The sequence below is a fragment of the Vespa mandarinia genome, chromosome 9 (genome assembly GCF_050613455.1).
Source record: "Vespa mandarinia isolate Hongniang chromosome 9, ASM5061345v1, whole genome shotgun sequence".
NCBI classification, from domain to species: Eukaryota; Metazoa; Arthropoda; class Insecta; order Hymenoptera; family Vespidae; genus Vespa; species Vespa mandarinia.
Genome location: NC_140818.1, coordinates 2,602,501 through 2,617,500, shown reverse-complemented (window position 1 = coordinate 2,617,500; position 15,000 = coordinate 2,602,501). Strand labels below are relative to the sequence as shown.

At 31.2% G+C, this 15,000-nt stretch overlaps 2 long non-coding RNA genes across 4 annotated transcripts in view; both read left to right on the top strand.

Moving 5' to 3' along the window:
• Positions 1-9,048: 9,048 nt before the first annotated feature.
• On the top strand, positions 9,049-10,537 carry LOC118446409 (uncharacterized). Its single transcript, XR_014982580.1, has 4 exons — positions 9,049-9,411; positions 10,035-10,094; positions 10,175-10,233; positions 10,422-10,537. It is a non-coding gene; the product is annotated as an uncharacterized LOC118446409 (long non-coding RNA).
• Positions 10,538-11,554: 1,017 nt separating this feature from the next.
• Positions 11,555-15,000, top strand: part of LOC146872750 (uncharacterized) — a 4,204-nt gene continuing 758 nt past the window's right edge. Inside the window, exons 1-2 of one of the 3 annotated variants that reach the window (XR_014982579.1) lie at positions 11,555-11,649; positions 13,081-13,209. This is a non-coding gene — a long non-coding RNA (uncharacterized LOC146872750). Of the gene's footprint in view, positions 11,680-13,080; positions 13,210-15,000 lie in introns of all 3 variants that reach the window. The other 2 variants (XR_014982577.1, XR_014982578.1) reach the window with 2 other exon arrangements.

Below are 15,000 nucleotides of genomic sequence, written 5' to 3'. Positions count from 1 at the left end.
AGAGTGAAAAACTCTGCGGGATAGGACGAACGAACGAACGGATACTCGAATGGATATAGTGAGAAAGAGAGATGGAATACGAAAAAGAGAAAGAGAGAGTAAGAAAGAGAGAGTAAGAAAGAGAGAGAGAGAGAGAGAGAGAGAGAGAGAGAGAGAGAGAGAAAAGAGACAGATGGAATACGAAAACGAGAGAGAGAAAGAGAAAAAGGAAGAGAGAAAGATCGAATACGAAAACGAGAGAAAGAGAGAGAGAGGAGAGAGAGAAGAGAGAGAGAGAAAAGAGACAGATGGAATACGAAAACGAGAGAGAGAAAGAGAAAAAGGAAGAGAGAAAGATCGAATACGAAAACGGGAGAAAGAGAGAGAGAGGAGAGAGAGAAGAGAGAGAGAGAAAGAAAGATGATCCAGCGATGTCATTGAGGCGGGAATTTCAAATTCGTTTTCATTGTCTGAATTAATTCATATTGATATCTTTCGCTTTCCCTTTTTCTTTCTTTCTTTCTTTCTTTCTTTCTTTTTTTTATTTTTCTTTTTTCTTCCTCTTTATTTTTTTATTAATTTATTTATTTTTATTAATACTATTATTTTATCCAAGGCAAAACATTCGTAATAACATTTTATCGACGAGTTTCGCGTTATAATGCTGTTTGTTTGAAAATAATCTGAAAAAAAATTGTTTATCCATTTTTATCGGTGCTTATAATGATAATAGGTATGTTCAATAGGTTTCATTTCTTTATCAATAGTAGAAAATAATGATTGATCATGAAACGATGACTTGTTAGTTTTCTACATTATATATTTGAAAATGTATTATTAAAAAAATATTATTTAGGAGTGATGTAATATGCGTAATTGAAATGTACGATTACTTGCTTCGTCAAAAATATAATGATTTATCACGAAATTATTTGTGTGTTTTTTTAATGTCATTGGTTTATTTGAATATAATTTTTCAATGATATTTCTACAAGCTAATATCATATGTTCTAATATTCATTTTCTTTATCGAAAGCCAAATTTATCGTTTTAATGATATATGAGTTTTATAGATTTATATATTAAAAAATATTCCGAAGAAATTTCTAATACACATATTTCTATAATGGCATACATTATTCAGAATTGAAAGGTATCGTTTCTTTCATATATAAATTATCAAAATTGTTGTAAAAATTATCCATGTATTTTACATACATTATTTCTATGAAAATCATTTAAAAACATTTAAAAGCATTAACAAAAAATTACCAAATAGATATCATTTATCATACATTATAATATCTATTAACATATTTTATTAAAAAAAAAAAAAAAAAAAGGAAAAAAAAATAAAGAAAATAAATTATTCTGTATAAATTATTTATAAATTACATATGCTAATTCATTTGAAAATATTATCTAAAGGCTTCTAACACCCATTCCAATTTAATGATATGCATAAAGTCAGAAAATACACACTAAAAGAACGTTGAACGTAATAAAAAGAGATAAATAAAAACGTTGAGAAGGGTAATGGTATGCATGAGGAAGGTAAACAAATCGGTTGGTCTATGAATGACAGAGCAGAGTTGAAAGAGAGAGAGAGAGACAGAGAGAGAGAGAGAGAGAGAGAGAGAGAGAGAAAGAGAGAGAGAGAGAGAGAAAGAGAGAGATAGAGAGAGTGAAAGAATGAGTGAGAGAGAGAAAGAGAAAGAGAGAGAGAGAGAGAGAGAGGGAAGGAGACTACTCGCGGCCGATGCCGTATTTACTTACCGTATGATTGTCATTCATGCATTGTGAATCACGGACTTTATTTTTAGAAGTCGTCTGAATGAAAGTGGAGTAGCCTCGTAGTAGAAGTAGTAGTAGTAGTAGTAGTAGTAGTATTATAATGTTGGTTTGGTGGGAGGAAGAGGAGAAAATGTAGAAGAGGGAGAGGAGGAAGAGAGTAGTACGAGTAGTAGTAGTAGTAGTAGGGGAAGCAAAAGAGAGAGAGAGAGAGAGAGAGAGAGAGAGAGAGAGAGAGAGAGTGATAGAGAAATAAAGAGAGAGGAAGAGACAGAGAAATAGAAAGAAAACGATAGAAAGAGAAAGAGTGAGTGAGAGAGAGAGAGAGAGAGGGAGAGAGAGAGAAAGAAACGAGAAAGAGTAAGCAACGAGTGAGTAGTAGGAGAGGGAAAAGGGAAAGGGTGGTTTGTTGAACGTGGATAGATAGACGGGATAGTTGTAGCAGAGACAGCATCTACTAAAAAAAGAGAGAGAGAGAGAGAGAGAGAGAGCGGGGAAGAGAAAAAGTTGTGAGAGAGAGGGGCGATAGATGAGGGAGAGAAAAAAGAAGAAGATCGATCTCGGTAAAATCGCGAGTACATACACAAGCGCGAGCGCGCGCGCGCACGCAGAAAGAGAAAGAGAGAAAGGAGAGAGAGAGAGAGAGAAAGAGAGAGAAAGAAAGAGAGAGAGAGAATACTTGCTCGCACGTGCGACTCATCCCTCGTCCTGTTCCCCTCTGCCTCCCTCGACCCCGTTTTAGCACCATTTTCCCTCTCTTACTCTCACCCTGTTCTCCCAGACTCCCCACCAACCCATACTACCCTTCGAAAGATAAAGAGAGAGAGAGAGAGAGAGAAAGAGAGAGGACACGTAGGACATGGTCTCTCACGCACGTGCGCACTCTGACGTTTACCTATATCCCTACGAGAAACTCGCGCGACATGGACGAGAGATTGAAAGAGAAAAAGAGAGAGAGAGAGAGAGAGAGAGCGAGTGAGAGCGAGGGAGGACGGACGTCGACAGATTTGGAGTGGGAGAAACGCGAAAGGAAAGGGAGAGAGGGAGGGTGTATACCAGTCACATTGAGTACCGTGTAAGAATGAGTGAGTGAGTATGAGAGAGAGAGAGAGAGAAAGAGAGAGAAAGAAAGAGAAAGAGAGAGAACGAGGAAGAGGAAGAAAGAGGGAAGCGCCGCGTATGCAGAGGCGCGCTCGAGCGACGATCCAATAAATACAAGGATCATTGACCGAGCAACGTCGACAACGACGACGACACGACGACGACGACGACGACGACGGCAACAGCAACGTCGAGACGAAACCCGCGTGTAATTGCACAGTTCAACGTCACCAACCAAGTACTACTACAATGTTTACGGTTTAATTCGAGATACTCGAAATGTCACGTGCTCGGTTTCCTTCGTAGACACGCGCTGCTCTCTCTCTCTCTCCCTCTTTCTCTCTCTCTCTCTCTCTCTCTCTCTCTCTCTCTCTCTCTCTCTCTCTCTCTCTCCTGTCTATCTATCTCTATCTCTATCTTTCACTCTACATGTTGATAAGGATGTTCGCGAATGCGCGCGCGCACGTACAAACAGCTCTCCTTTACACGTGATATGTATGATGTGCATATACATATATGTATATATGATATGTATATTTATATATATATATATCTATAGATATGTATATGTAAAATATATATGTAAATATATATGTACATGTATATGTATATGCATATAATGCGTGGTATATATGTGTGTACGCATTTGTATATACGTAGAGATATCTACATATATCTAATGTACATACTTGTATATATGTAGGTATCTACGTATGATTACTTACGATGATGGAACATGCATTAAATAGATAAATAGATAAAGAGAGAAAGATGGAGAGAGAGACAGTGAGAGAGAGAGAGAGAGAGATAAATAGATAGAATGAACCGATTTGTGATAAGTGGGGGAAGTGAGAGGAAGTCAGAATAAACAAGATGGCGAACACTGCTTAAAGGGTGGGAGATTTGACGCTTTGATGGATGCGAAATGACTCATGTCATTATTTTCTCTTTTTCTCTTTCTTTTTTTCTTTCTTTTTGTTTCTTTCTCTTTTCCTCTCTTTCTCTCTCTCTCTCTCTCTCTCTCTCTCTCTTTATTTTTCCTTTCTCTTTCTTTCTTTCTTTCTTTCGTCCTTTCTTTCTTTTTCCCATTTCTGCCTCTGAATCCTATCCATGTTGTGAATGGGACACATACGAGATGGTAGTAAAGGTGGTAGAGGAAATGGAGGGAAAGGAACGAATGAGCTTTCTCTCTCTCTCTCTCATACACACTCACTTTCTCTCTCTTTCTCTTTCTCGAGAGAGACAGAGTGTGTGTCTGTGTATGTGAGAGAAAGAGAAAGAGAGAAAGAGAGAGAGAGAGAGAGAGAGAGAGAGACGATGTTATCTGAAGCGGATTACATCGAACGACCTTGACCCAGGAAGAAGCTTATCGAGCTCGCAAACAAAACATACCAACGCTAACTGTCACGTGTGAGTTGTATATACTGGCATATATTGAATGTACCTACTGTATTGGGTGTATGAAAAGTAGAAAGAGAGGAGGTTTGATTTTTAATATGGAATTTGAAGGTCAGGATTGATTGGAATTATTAGGAATTTTGAAAATGTTCGAACGTGTTAATGCTTCGAGAAGATATGCACTATTTTTTTTAACTTTTACGAATTCTCATACAATGAAAATGATAACTTCTGATTGATTCGATAAAACGATTTTATATGTATTTGTGAACACGTTTATTTGGTTCGAAGGGTGTAGAAGTGTTAAAGTCTTTTTTTTTATTTTTCGATTCTTTTTTTAAGATTCATGACTATTTTTTATGTACATATATTTTATGAGATACACGTCAATTGTCTTTAAATTGAAAAAATTTTTTTAAATAACAAATATCGTTCAATTTTGAATGGAAATAACAAAAAAAGAATGAATATTTAATGTATTAAAAAAAAAAAAAGGATCTTTAAAATAATCTTAGATAATAAAATAATATAAATATCACAAAAGATTCGAATTAATATTATATAAACAATTTATATGTCTTGATGTACATACGTAACGAAAGAGAAAGGTGCCATTGAACGAGTGGGAGAGAGAAGATAAATGAAAGATGGGAAAAGAGGTCGGGTTACGATGATGGTAATGTAAAAGCCTATATGTAATCGCAAGTTATGTCGTAGTCGTGTCACGTTTTGATTCTCTCATTGCCGAAGGTACAAGTAACTAGTTTCGCGGTCTAGGTCGATTCGTTGAGAAAGAAAAGATTGCATTGGCTGGTATTGTCACATTTATCGAACTTTTCAAACGTTACATTCAGAGTTAGGGAGAACGAAGTTTCATAGAAACTGGAATGTGTAACGTACACATGTATTTTTTCATCAGTTTTCCTTTCATTCTTTTATTTTTTTTTTTCTTTTTTCTTTTCTTTAATTAAAAAATTCTATACAAAATATGTATACAATAGTTCGTACACTATATATGATAATACAAATATCGTTGTAATTAATATTCTAACTTCTGTAATTAATTTCTCTAATATGTTTACTTGAAATTCAATATATATATGTGTATATATATATATCGAATCATTATTAAAAAATTAAATTCGATACAAAGAAAGGAAAAAAAAATAAAACGGTGAACTAACTTTGATTCAAATTCCGGCGAAAGCAATGATTAAACGGCATAAAACTGGATTTCGATGTACCGACAGATAAGCCCTTAAAAGTCCCTTTATACCACCTAGCGCAGCTGCGATTTGTAGCATAGCTCGTGGTAGTTTTGTGCGATCGAACGAACGCAAAATTAATTGCCAGCTGATATTTGGACACGTTCGATGTACCCAAAAGATGAATAGCCTCGTCAATATACACAATTTTGGTACATATACATATATATATGAAGGTATAATATATATATATATATATATATATATATATATATATATACATATGTAGTATGTATATATATATATATATATATATATATATATATACATATGTAGTATGTATACGCGTTTGTAGATTGCCTGACTATATACACAAAAATTCAATAGCTGAAATATTCGGGGATGACCATTCGGCTTCGAATACAAAGAGAGTAATCTCTCTTTTCCATCTCTTTTATGTCGCATGATTCAAAAACCAGTGCATAGTGTATAGGTACTCTACCAGCGAAGACGATGTCACATGCTAAGTTATAAATTATCAAGTTTCATATTTATCAATTTGAACGTTCGATTGGATTATTTAAGGTAAGATGTGTATATGTGTATGTATGCATGATGAGTTATGTGATTTTTGTTTTAATTTATTTTACTGTTAGGATAATTGTATATATGCACACAAATAGATATATGTGAAAAATTATAAACAAAATGACATCGAGAAGATATTTTTATCCAATTCTTATCGACTTCTTAAAAATGTGACGAATATTCTATTTGCAAATGAAATTTCTTTGGTTCGATTAATCCGAAATATATACTATTATGGTCGCTCGTATCTCCTCCGAATATTTGATTAAAAAAAACATTGTACAGTTTCGAATAAACGACGTATGAATCGTAAAAATTCTACGGAAAATACGAAGTGCTTCTATTTTTTTTATGTTCAGACATTATCAGTGTATTTATCGTATGAGAATGGATATGGGATATAATCGATAATCTATAAATATAAAATTCTTGCGCATTAATCGCTCACGTAGGAGTTTAATTTTCTTTCTTCCTTTTTTCTTCTATTTTTTTCTTCTTTTTTTTTTCTCTTCTTTCTGTAAATTTTATCGAATAATATATATTATATATACATATATATATATATATATATATATCCTTTTTAAATAAAAACAATGATTAGAATCTTTTAGTTAATTTGTTTTATTTTTATGACGAGAAAATTTGAATTGTAAAATTTGTTTATGATGTCAACCATCTAGTAAAGAAAAAAAAATGAATTGGCCAATAATCCACAAAATAAATCTAGAATTTTTAATTAAATATTTTATTCATAACGTCTTAAAATTTATTCGAAAAAAAACTTTGAATCGTCGAAACTTCGAATTTTTTATTTGATGTCGGCCATCTTATTAAAAAAATCTCCACGAAACACGCACCTCGAATTTTCTGATCATTCTTATCGAGCATTAAAAATAATGACAACAATTTTGATCATTCAAAAGTGAAAAGAAAAGAATTAACCTTTTTAAAGAATATTATCGATAAAATTAAAAAAGAAAATAAAAAGAAAGAAAAAAATTGACACGTCGTTCATTTTGAAATACATACTTCGACAAGTAAACGTATACGTACGTCATATGTTAGTGGAAGTGACACCAGATGGAGAACTGAAATTGAGATGCAGGCGAGATCGAGTTCCCGGTCTCGTATTCTGGATTCTGGTTTCTCCCGCGAGAAGGCAGAGAAAGAGACAGAAAGAGAGAGAGAGAGAGAGACCAGACCGAGATTTCAAGTAGAATATCATTGGTCGTTCCGCTGGGCAAAATGTTATCTTGCGCGTTAAAAACGACCTGTATTTTAACAGAAACCTTGGATTTTTCTTTACATGAGAGAGGATAAGATAAGAGTAGATACTTGAAATTGTTTAACATTTTCTCACTTTTCACGTTTACAACAAAATCGAATTAAGTTTACGTGAAGATATTTATTAATTTTTATTAAACACATTAATAAAAAAAAAAAAAATCATTATATAAAATACTTCGAAGATGAATTTTGAAACGACGGATATATCAATAATAATACTGAAGTGTTCTTTGATCAAGAATTTCAATGACTTGAAATAATCTTACAGCATATATATATATATATTCATGCATGTATGTATGTGTAGACGACATGTCACCATTGCGACACCTAACAGTCGATAAAATGATGTTTTGCGCGACGGTAATCTTCTTGAATCGGCAAAAACAAATCGCTGACGCTTTGGAAGTGTACTGCCGACACATGCACTAAGAAATTCATCAATTGAATTGCCAATCATATCGGTTTCTACAATTTTATTTTTAGATAGGGATGATTAAAATTACTTGAAAAATAAACCAAAAAAGTAAAAAGAAAAATAAAATAAAAACAATCTACTTCTAACTTCGTTTGATCTTATCATATATATTATTATTATTATTTTTTTTTTTTATAACCAAATGAAATAAGAACTTCGTTTGATTTTACAACGAAACATAAATTTTTATATAATATTTTATGTAATTTTTATATAAATTTTGTGTAATATTGTTGTTATATATGTATGATTTCATACATATACATACATATATATATATATATATATGAAAATCGTTAATAAAAATTTTCAGAAGTTGATATCTAATTAAACATCTAAGTTAGATCAAAATATTCTTGAAACAGCTTCGCACCTTTTGTAAGAAATCTTCCACCTAACGTTTTTTCCCATGTGAGTAAGCCTTACTTAGGAAAAAATTGAATTTTCCGTTTCTCACATAAGGAGTACATATTTAGTATCGTCTAAACGTGCGATAACGCGTAGGCGCATGCGCGCATGACTGTACGCCTGGCCGAGCCACGCTAAATGTTCCATTCGAAGGCTGAACTTTCAACGAGGTATCATCGACCATACATACGAAGTTAACTCGGCGTGAAAATATTCCAATTTATTTAAGATTGAAAAAAGAAAAAAAATCTTAAAAGCAAAGAATTGTCTAAATATTAGAAAATTAAAAATTTTATAAGAAAAGAAAGAAAGAAAAAAAATGCAATGACTCTCAAATAAATTTATATGAGAAAACGATCGGATGCTTATCGTATTGGTCATTGAATCATTTTCTAATGACACGATACCGACAAATTCTAGGAACAAACGAAAAAATTGTTTAGTTAAAAAGTTAAAAAAACTAAAAAAAGAAAAAAAAGAGAAAATGCAGTGACTCTCAAACGAATGTATGTGAAAAAATTATCGAATACTCTTTGTGTAGTATCACAGAGTAATCATTGAAGTATAAAATTCTAGAAACATACAAAAACATTTTTTAAATTAGAAAGTTAAAAATTATTTATATATATATATGTATACATACAAAACATGTATATATATATATATATATATATATATATGTATACGTAAAATGCAGTGATTCTCAAATGAAATTTATAGGAGAAAACGTTCAAATGCTTTTCCTGTACTATCATCACTAAAGTATTGAATCATTCTCTAACGACAAAAATAACGACGGCAATGAGGAAAAGACTTAGCAAAGTTTCGCGGTTTACGCTAATGAAGCAGAGCAGCACTGAGCCTTTATGGTGGTTTATGTACGCTTACGTCATCAAATCCATCGGTTTCGGCCTCGAGCGAGGCTCAGAACACCGAGGGCACACTCTAGCGGGATATAGAGGGAAACACAAGAGGTTATGTCGTGTCCCTCGAAGCACATCAGGCACCACCAGCTGACGTGTGTGTGTTCTTTTCGAGAACGATAAAGGATGACGCACGAGTTACCCAGGAAACGTTCTCTAAGAAAATCGTTTCGAACGTCTGACTTCTCGTCGTTCTCCTTGTTCTCATCGTCGCCATCATCATCATCGTTGACGCATAACAGGGAGGATATTGGTTAGACATTTTATTTTCCGAAACGAATTCGTCGAAACGACGCCATGATGAATCGAAACTCGAAAACGATATATTAGAAATATATTTTCTTTATTTATTTCTTTTTTTTCTTAGAAATATATTTAATTTATTTATTTATTCATTTTTCTTCTTTACTTATATAACGAGAATATAATAAATATACAATATTTATTTAGTTTGAATCTATGAACACAATTTTTATGGCCATTCTTATTATCGGTACAACAAAATATACATAAAAATATATATGTGTGTATATATGTATATATACACAAATAGATATGTATATGTTTATAGATGTAGACGAGTTTAGTTTATTCCAAATAGTATTATTTGTATTTGAAAATTAAATGAAACCTCTCTGACTATACTGAGAGACTATGGAAACGAGCTTGCCACAAAATGTTAGCATGTCAAACGAAACCATAATAGATCAGGTCGTCGTGCGACAAATTTCTCCTAACTCCTCTTGAAATAATTCAATCATAATGCTATTCGAAACAAAATTTATATATTATCTTGAATCTTGAATCAATTCGATATATTAAAATGATTACACAACGTTCCAATATAATAATTGACTAATCATTTAAATATTCTAGATGGTTTGACACGAATATGTGTGATATGGGTAGAAAGAGATCACTCGACACGTTGGCTATGTATGTACATATATCGAACCGTATTTTATTTAGCATCGCACCTGCCTTATCCTGTCCCTTGTATTCTTCCCCCCTCGCAGGTGTTTAGAACACGGAAGAATGCTCCTCTTCTCTCTTCGTGAAGATATTCTTACTGCAGGTACGAAATAATAAGTATCTCTTTGTGGGAAATAAAAATTCTTCTTTTCTCTCTTTTTTGCTTTTTTCTTTTTTTTTTCTTTTTCTTTTTTTTTCACGAAGAAACTTTTACAAGTAAATTTTACAATTTTTTTTACATATTCCTTATGTAATTAGATTGTTTTCTCTTTTTTTTTTATTTTTTTTTAGTTCAACGCGCGAGCTCTTATTTGTTATACCGTTATTTATGGAGTCGTCATAGTGATAGCATAAACTGATACATGTATCAAGATAATCAAGGAAGTTATTGCTCAAGAAAATCATACATTTAAAAAAAAAATATGTATATGAATGAATAAACAACATTTTTTTTATGATTAAAAAAGATGATTAAAAGACCAACAGAATTTCAATAACGAATGTCCTAGGTGAATCGAATTTTTTCTTTTTTTTTTTTTTTTCATGGCCAATTATGTCGCTCGCGCTCTCGGGATCATCCCATTCTCAGTCGCTCCCCTCTCTCTGCGTTCCACTTTTCTCTCACTAAACGCATATATATAAATACAGCTGTTACAATCTTCCGTAAACACTACCACCAAACGTGTTTATTTTCTCACGAAACAGATAGATTATTACTATTATTATTAAACTCGTTTTTTTGTCATTCTCTAACTTACCGACCGATCGATTAAAACAGTCGCATGGTGGCAGTACAAACTAAAGAAACTGTATTATCGACTCAGAGTGATTTTCTTTATCGATAGATAAATCTACTTTTCCTTTATTTTTTTATTTTTTAATTTGATCGACATGTTTGAAAAGATATCTTGTTATTATGTGACTCAAGTATTTATGTAACGTTTAGTATCTTGTAAAGTTTAATCGAGATATGCATCAGTAATTAACTACTCGATAAGATTTGAATTGATTTTAATTTTGAGAAGAAAAATATTAGATTTTTGAATAGTCGTAACATATTTTAGATCAGGTTTATCTTTGAAATTAATACTATTTAATAGACTATGGAATTTCTGGTACTTACTCTAATATTGCTTGAAAAACTACTAAATGTCAAGTAATGATAATATTCAAATTCAATCGAATTTTCTTCTTATTTATCGTGCTATTTTAGCTTTTTAATTTTCTTTTTTATTTTTTTTATTTTTTTATTTTATACATAACTAGAACAATCATAATCATTCGGGAAGTCGTGATTTTTTGATTACTATAGCAAAAGAAGGATAAGAAAAGCTTTGGTTAGTCATATTACCAGTAACTAGTAGATTACGAAGAAGGTAAAGTTTTCTTTACGTCATTCACTTTGACGTCAATGATAGTTTAGATTTTGATTGTAACGTTTCGAACGTTGTTGTGTCGTCGTCGTGATATCATTCGTGTCAAGAAAGATTATGTGCATATATTTACGTATGTGTGTTATGTACGTATGTATGTATATCAAAAAATGATTGTAAGAAATTAATAATATTAATAGATGAATACAATAGGAATTATATTTTATTAATGAAATTTTACTTTTTGTATTCTTTATATGTATTTATACACATATGATGATTAGATATATACATATATATATATATATACATATATAAAAAAGAAAGTTAATATAATTTTTACAAGGATTAGATTTGTATGTAATCCAAAACTTTTTAGCATGTTTTCACAAATAGTTGTAAAGTTTGTTTACTTAACCTTTTCTTTACAGTAGTAGTATAACAGTTTTGGTATATTAGTAATAATAATAGTGACGACAGCATAGTTACATGCTTGAGTCTACTTGAATTTGACTTGAATAACATCGTACAAGACCTAGAAAATATTCGTATGGCAATTTGCCAATATATATATATATATATATATGTATACACATACGCACATATATATATACTTATACACGGTTGGACTGAAAATTTTTAAGTGGACCAAAAGTTACTAGGTGATCTTAAAATTAAAAATTAATTTAATCTCTTTAATGACTTTTTTAGGCTTTCGTAATAAGACTTGTAGTTTTATTATCTGAAAATAAAATATGACTACAAAGTTTACGAAAAAATAATTGATTTTTAAAATTATCTAATAATTTTTAGCTTACCGTATGTGTGTACATGTATGTGCGTGTACGGAAAGACAGAGAGAGAGAGAGAGGCCATAGACGAAGGCCATTTACAGGATGCTCGGTTTAATGTAACTGGTGCTCGTAATTTCAAGGTTGAAACATAGAGAAAAGTATAATAATAATAGAAGGCGATAACGTTTTTGTGTAACATGTATTGTTGAATTTATCCAACGATTCTATTCCAAAGTCATACGATATTAATCACTATCTACTATGATTTTAAACAAGTCTTTTTGTATTAAAATCTTCGAAGTAGAATCATGTTCGAGGAGTCGAGTTATTTCCTTTCTGTTTTTTCCAGTTTTTTCTTTTTTTTTTTTCTTTTTACGAAGCTTAAAGGAGGAAAAATATATATATATTCTTATATATATATACTTATAGAATATATATCCTACACATACACAATATATATATATATACATATATATAGTATAAAAAAGTAAGTATAATATATATATATATTAGTATACTATATGTACCAATATATACAATATATTATATATATAATATAATAATATATATATATATATACAATATTATATAATATGTATATATAGTTTCTCATAGAAAGAGAAGGCTGGTTAGAAAATATGTATAAAATAGTAGTAGTATAATAGTAGTTTAGTAGTAGTAGCAGTAGTAGTTAGAAACCGTCTAGAACGAGCTGTAAACGTAGAAGGCTCAGGGCCATTGTCTACTGGTACAGCCTTTATCTCTTCCCTTTCCCTTTGATAGTTACGAGAGCCTTTCATCTACCGGGACGTAGCACATAGAAGAGAGGCCTTCCTCTCTCTAAGCTCACGGCTGCCTGGCCTGCACATCTTCAACAGTCTTCAAGGAGTCATCCTGAAGACAAGACAAACGGTACGGTGACATCGCCTTCAGACACAACTAGAACCGAAATTACGTTTCCCTCTTGTGCTTTCTCTTTTCTCTCTCTCTCTCTCTCTCTCTCTCTCTTTCTTTCTCTCCCCCTCTGGGAAATACTATCAAACTGACAAGGACAGTATCATTTCTCCATTTCCTTTCTTTCTCTTTTTCTCTTTCTATCTGTCTCTTTTAGCTCCTAAAATAAAATAAACTCTCTTATAGAAAAGTAACAAGAGAACGTGTAATTAATATTTTTTATTGTCTTAAGTAATTTTCACTTGTTTTTATCATATTTTTTAATTTGATAATGCATGTATAATTTATATATATATATATATAATATATTATATATATATAAATATTTATATATATATAGTATATAATATAATATATTGTATATATGTTATATATATATGTCACGTATGTATTTACATGTAGACAATTACATCGAAAGTTAAAAAATCGCGGTAGTAGAATATCAAATCAAAAAGAACGGCACACCGTGATTATCTCCATTGAATGGCACGCAAACACATTTCCGACATTTTTCATTGAATGTAGGAGGAAGCGAGTAATCCTCGCTCCGTTGCGCTCGCTTGCTCTCTCTCTCTCTCTCTCTCTCTCTCTCTCTCTCTCTCTCTCTCTCTCTCTCTCTCTCTCTCTCTCTCTCTCTCTCTCTTCCTATTTCTCTTTCTCTTACTCATACAATACCCGTAAATCTTTCACAGGAAACGAAAACGCGCATATTCATGAATTCGCCACTGTTCGAATGACAATACCGATCGCATTGACGAGATTTGAATAAAAACGCGTTGCGTTCCGTTTCTACTATATATATATATATCAACTATACATTTGTAATAAAAAGGATCAAAAATATATTTTATGATAATTTTAAAAGAGAAAAAAACATTAAGGCGGACGACCAATAAAAAACAAACAATTCAAATGAGTAACGAAAGAAATATTACAGTCGTTTTGTGATATTTTGAAAAGAAAAAAAAAAAGAATAACGTTAAAGCGAACCGACTATATAAGAAAATTTTTATTTTCTTGTTTTATTTTTTTACTTAATTAGAAACGAAAGAATTATTACTATTGTTTTTTTTTCTAACTAATAACACACGAATGTGTCTAACCTTTCTCGCGAAAGAAATAGTAATTCGCAGCTGTATTTAATTGGAAGCTTATTAAGATGCCAACTTGGCTTTATACGTCTTTCATCGGTGCAACAGTCGCACAAAGGTAATTCAATTTCCGCGCTAATATTGCACACGTATGTATATACGTATGACATATTTATTTATTTATATATGGATACATGTATATGTATGTATGTATGTATGTACGTTTGTATAGAATTATAGATCGTCATCGTACATTACCAAAAACATTGGTCATCTTTCGATCCTAATGAATATATTTTTTGAAATACGTATATCGATTTTCGATAAATATTGAATTTTATTGATCGAACAATCTACTGATAAATTTGGTTCACTTAAATTATTTTAGAAATAAAATTGTATTTTTTTTATCTTTTTTTTATTTTTTCTTTCTTAAAAGATAATTTCTATAATATATGATATATCAAAAAAATTCTGTTATAGAATTTATTTATTTCTTTTTATTTTTTTTTTTGTAATAGAATTGTTTTGGTTCTAATTTTTTTTAATTTTTAGTTTGTATCATTAACAAATTTTATTCAATTTTAATTCAATAATTTTTATTTGAATATAATTTTCACATAATTTATTTTTTTTATTAATTATTTTAAAACAATTT